Source organism: Bemisia tabaci, chromosome 4, assembly GCF_918797505.1.
Source record: "Bemisia tabaci chromosome 4, PGI_BMITA_v3".
In the NCBI taxonomy this organism is placed as follows: domain Eukaryota; kingdom Metazoa; phylum Arthropoda; class Insecta; order Hemiptera; family Aleyrodidae; genus Bemisia; species Bemisia tabaci.
Genome location: NC_092796.1, coordinates 28,211,990 through 28,218,313, shown reverse-complemented (window position 1 = coordinate 28,218,313; position 6,324 = coordinate 28,211,990).

Below are 6,324 nucleotides of genomic sequence, written 5' to 3'. Positions count from 1 at the left end.
GATCACTACTTGGACTGCATTTTGCAATTTGGAACTATAAATTCTGGCTTTTCTGGAAAAACACTTGTGTGCGTGTGGAAACTAACGGCGCATACGTTGTTGATAAACCGGGCTATAATTTATAGTTCCAAATTGCAAAACTTAGTCCATTTTCGAAAAGGAAAATGATATGGTTTAAGATTTGCAAAATAGAGGGGATGAAACCCGAGGGGCTAAATAGCATCACGACATTATACCAAGCATCACTTTCCGATTTATTCACTTACTCAAGAACTGATGCAATTTTTTTTTCTTTTTCAAATTACAATTTTTGTGTGTTTGAACAAAAATTCCACGCTAATTGTATCATCCAACATGCCCGTTAATAATGAATGAAAAAGTAAGTTTAACTAAGAATCTGTAACATTGCAATACTAAGCCTCTATGACCCTCCCTCCTTCAATGCATGTAAAATCTCTTTTGTTAATCATCTCGCGAGCAACTACCAGTATATAAGACGCTCACTGAAATGCAGAGCGTTAATTTGAATTTACGCGGTATTTAAAAGCGCGCGCTTGGCTCGGTGCTGATTGGTCAAGTTCGAGCACGTGCTCAACTCGGTGCTGATTGGCTATTGCTGCTCTACGATTACAAGAGCGGTAAAATTAGAAAATGTTGACGCCCAGATCACAGGTGTCAATTTTTTACGTATGAGCCAAGTATTTGAAAAGCGGGCACACTGCTGCGCGTTTCTGAGAATCAAGATTTAATAAAACCAGAGTAATAGTCAAAATTAGGGACGATATGTATTCAGTGCTTCCTTAAACGTTCTAAGAAGTATGAGATCAACAAGTGGTAGTTGGAGGATTGTCTTCAAAAAAATTCAGTGTCCAAATTATGTACGTATAGAACGTATGTGCATACATAAGTACCTACAGAGTAATGATCAATATAGAATATAACAAACGAAGAATTATAAACAATTTAATAAAGAAAGAAATCAGAAATTTTGAGTGTTACCTATTCTATCAATGCCAATATCAAATTAAGGTGATTCATCGTCAAGCTCAAAAGAAGTGGTCGAACTGGCATGCGATATATCGCATCTATTAGGTAAAAAATCTCGGTAGATTTTGAATTTACAGCAAAAAAAAGGTCGACAGCCCCTGCGCATGAGCCTAAAGAATCATTCTAAACCCCAAAATCGGCAAAATTCAGAGAAATGAAAGCAGGATAGTGTTTGGAAAAAAACCTCGCATTCGATTCAGCTATGTTTTTCTGTATCGAATGTGAGATTTTATTCCAAACACTATTCTGCTATCATTTCTCTGAATTTTGCCGATTTTTGGGTTTAGAATTATTCTTTAGGCTCATGCGCAGGGGCTATTGTCCTTTTTTTGCTGAAAATTAAAAATCTGCCAAGATTTTTTACCTCAAAGATGCGATATATCGCATGCCAGTTCGACCACATCACTTCAGCTTGACGAATCACCTTAATAATAACAATGAGTTTTTTACGGGTTATGTAGCCATGCCTTTAAATATTGTAGATGAGCTTTCAAAAGTATCTACAACCTGATGGCCTTTCTTGGAATAAGCAGATGCGATTGCATGCCAAGTCTGTCCCTTAATCCTAACCCCCCCTCCTGGGTCTGGCAACTGTCATGAAACTCAAAAAGGGAAAACCAATGAGTGATTCATACTATTTCAGTCCCTGCCAAGAGGTTATTCAGAGAACAGAGGAAACAAGACATGGAGACTGTTAGTGGAAAAGTTTTTAAAATAGAGACTCCTCTACTCAGGAGCATGCTTTTAAAGCAATTGTTTTATTTAGTTTCTTTCTCTCCATAATCATTAGATGTGAGGTAACTTTAAGAATACAGAAATATGCTAAAGCTTGCACTTGAAACACTTTTTCCTTCCTTCTTTCATTCGCTGGAGAATATGGGACATAATAATCTATCAATTTTCTTGAGCTCCTGCTTCAGTTCCGAGCAGGACGCATATGGTATGTTTAATTGAGGTCGGAGATAAGAGGTGATTTACAGGTGATGAGGAATTACAAATAAGAACAACACAAGAAATAATTGGGAAAAGTTTTAATCAATTTTCTCATTAAATAATAGTTAAAACTAATTTTAAAAATAATTTAACTTTTTTCCTTTTATTCACTAGTATTCAAGTTCAGTAAACTGTCAAGTTTTATGGCCATAAAGATTCGCTTCATATCTATGAAGACCGATAAAATCGTAAAAACATTTTGATGTAAGTAAAAAGAGGGGAAATAGTAAAATATAAAAATTAAAGTTTTACAAAACTGTACTTAAAATTATACTTTCATGTACATATTTACACAAACTACAGTTGATTCGATGGAGTGGCAATGTCAGCATGGTATAAAAGGGTAAGGTGATTGGACCTTTCTGTTTCGATAGTGTGCTGAATCGCTACAAGAAAAAGTTATGGCAAAAATTAAGTATGAAGAAAAATGATCCTTTAGGTAAGACAGCCAGTTATATTTGGCCTCTCATTATTACACAAGTTGTTTCAAAAGTGGGCCTCTCAATACTGAACAGTAACAGAAGGAACTATAATGGCAATATTATGTTGGGTAGAATATGCAAGTTCAGTCTCCTGATACAGCAAAGCAATGATACTTGTGAAATCTCTATTCAAAAAATAATAAACATGGCCGAATTTAGGCTGCTGTTTTCACACAAACACTCAATAGCTGCGATTAACGGGAAAAAAAGGCGATATCCGCAAATGCGTGTGGATTCTTCATGGGGCGATATGTGACTGTGTTTCACCGGTATTCAATTTATGAGACGATCCCCAAAAGAAACCACAAAAATTCAATGTTATAGCCTGCTTTTTACACAAAACAAGTATGAAACAAGAGACCATTGCAGAGCTGAGGAACTCAACTTATTAGAATGTATACTTCATTTATTTGCCTTTAGCTAATATGAGGAGGGAAAAAACCTCACTCCCTGTAAGAGTGATTACAAAAGCTTAATAGTCCTAAAGTTGGCTGACTTGGATTAGAAGCAGCCTAAGATGAGTTCTACCATTCGTTTTTCCTGAGCGACAGCAGTGAATATAAAAATCCTCTTCACGAGAGCCACTGAGAATTTATTAAAGCTATCGTTTGAAATAATATTTGTACTTGAAAAAGAGTCATTTCTCCAAAAGTAAAGACTTCACATGTATGTAGAATTAGTGATGTTAAAGTCAATCAATTCAATTAATGACTTTCTTTTGATTTAGCTCTAGCATTAAGCTTCAACAGGATTTAAAAATTAATTCCTGTTACTTTAAAATTTAAAGATCACCCACCATTTTGAATAATTGGGAGTACGGTTAGCATTGTTATGGATTTCATTGAGAAAGCATTATCCTTCATTCCACTCAAAAACTCCGAGAGAAAAGAAAAGGGATTTGAGGTCTGAATTTCATATTTTTAGTTCTGAGCAGATTCTCGGCAACTTCAAAGCAAAATTCCTTGTCCACTGAGTGTTATGGTTTATGTATCCACTTAGTTAAGAAAATACGGGAAAAGAAAGAAAATTGAAAAGGTGAAACTAAAGAATACAGTGACACAAATTTGGCTGTTATATTCGAAGAGGTAGAATTTAAGCAACACAAGACTGACTTATTTATTCATCATGATTAAACTGATTCAGATATATTAAAGCATCAGATTAAAGATATAAAACAACAAAGTAACAAAAAGAGCGAACAAAGCGGGGAAATCCTTTGGTATACCACCGAGTAACAGACTAAAATTCGTTTGGTTAAAAAACAATATCCCACATCCAGAGGACTTTTGATATACGTTTATAATACTGATCGAAAGAATCTTCAACAAAATACATTGAGACAAATTTAAAGATAAAAGCTAAAGAAAAAATACTGTTTCGAGTTGTTTCACCTTGACTTTGAAACTTTAGTAAATCAGGAAAATCACTTAATACCCATTTGACTGTTTAAAAATATTTGAAAACGCAAAGGAGCTATGGACTCAAGGTTTTTGATGAAAACGCTGAATTTTTTTTTAAGGGGGGAGGGGGGAGGGAGGGAACCGGCAATCAAAACTGAAGAAAGTAGATGTAAATATGAGCACATGCAGCTTAATGCTGATTAACGAGGTAATGTACATATATCTATTACTTTTAATCAACTGACATTGCTGTAAGATGGTATTTTTTTTTCTTCAATCAGATTGAATTAAGCAGAGTAAAACCACCGCCTCTCTAATTAAAACCGTACGTTTCACAAACTGCGAGTTTTACTTGGCTCAATAAATAAAAAGTTCAAGTTGGTCAATATATCTTCCTTAGTTTTACAAACAAATCATTTGTTTTCATGGACTTGCAAATTTAGGCAGGAAGAAGTAAGGAACTTATCTGGGTCGAGAACCCTTGATGCTTTGTTCATTTTTCTTCTTGTCTTTTCTTTTCTTTTTTTTTAAACTTTTCCCCTGTTTCTTTAGAGTAAGAGTTGTTCCCTTTCTGCTGAATTCCGTCCGATTAGTGTATATACAAAGAGGTTGTTCCAAAAACGCCGATTTTGGCCCCCCCCTGGATTTGGCCCAAACTTTGCTCAGATGTTGTACTAAGTGTCCCCGATGCTTGGGCAAAATTTCAGCCCCCTCGGATAATTAGGGGGGAGGGGGCAGGGGGGCAAAGTTGCAATTTTTTTAAAACTTTAAAAATCGATATCTCGCGAACGGTTTGAGTGTAAGTGTTGCGGTTTGCGCTAAAAAACGTCAAAAAATATTCTCTACAAGAATATTAATGCTGTTTGCAAGGTTGCGTAATTTATCGCGGTCATAAATCGATTTTTTCGATTTTGAAGGTTCGACTTTTTTTCGTTTTTCGTCTCTCCTCTCTTTGGAATCGTTGCTACGTGAATAAAAACCTGTTGAGGTGATTCTCCATGAAATTCTGCATCTACCACACTTTGTTTGATCTTGGGGAAACGATTCGTTCGTGAGTTATAGCGATTTTTCTGCGCGTTATCGGTTACGCGCGGGCGGCTTATCGGCGGCGCTCCATCCCGCGCGGGCAAGGCAGAGGTTGTTTCACCGCTAGGGCCTTATATTCATGCTGTAGGCTGTAATTAACGATATTTTCTCCTCCCCCCACCCTTCCCCTGCAATAAATATTTGTTTAATACTTCGTTATACAGGGTATCCCAGACCACCCGTAACAGGTCTTTTTCTCGGTTGGTTTAGGTAGTACGAAGTGGGGGGCCGCGGGATTGAATAGGGAATTGACCCCAAGGAATCCGAATTTCATGGTCCCGATGCCCCCCTAGCCACCCTCGGGGGGTAAAAGGGGGAGGCACAATGTCTCCCGACTTTGGGGATCGTGACCCCCTCTTTACCTCCCAAGGGGGGCATGGGGGGTTTCGGGACCGTGAAATTCGGATTCCTTGGGGTCAATTCCCTATTCAATCCCGCGGCCCCCCACTTCGTACTACCTAAACCAACCGAGAAAAAGACCTGTTACGGGTGGTCTGGGATACCCTGTATAACGAAGTATTAAACAAATATTTATTGCAGGGGAAGGGTGGGGGGAGGAGAAAATATCGTTAATTACAGCCTACAGCATGAATATAAGGCCCTAGCGGTGAAACAACCTCTGCCTTGCCCGCGCGGGATGGAGCGCCGCCGATAAGCCGCCCGCGCGTAACCGATAACGCGCAGAAAAATCGCTATAACTCACGAACGAATCGTTTCCCCAAGATCAAACAAAGTGTGGTAGATGCAGAATTTCATGGAGAATCACCTCAACAGGTTTTTATTCACGTAGCAACGATTCCAAAGAGAGGAGAGACGAAAAACGAAAAAAAGTCGAACCTTCAAAATCGAAAAAATCGATTTATGACCGCGATAAATTACGCAACCTTGCAAACAGCATTAATATTCTTGTAGAGAATATTTTTTGACGTTTTTTAGCGCAAACCGCAACACTTACACTCAAACCGTTCGCGAGATATCGATTTTTAAAGTTTTAAAAAAATTGCAACTTTGCCCCCCTGCCCCCTCCCCCCTAATTATCCGAGGGGGCTGAAATTTTGCCCAAGCATCGGGGACACTTAGTACAACATCTGAGCAAAGTTTGGGCCAAATCCAGGGGGGGGCCAAAATCGGCGTTTTTGGAACAACCTCTTTGCCTAACAACAAGCTAAAACATAAAGAGTTTGGAGTAGATCTTGAACGTTTTGATGAACGATAAAATGTACACATTTACAAGCTGGCCCTTTTTGCAGTTTAAACAAGATTGATTTTAAACATAAAAAAATAAATAATTGAGTGAATGAATAAATAAATAAATA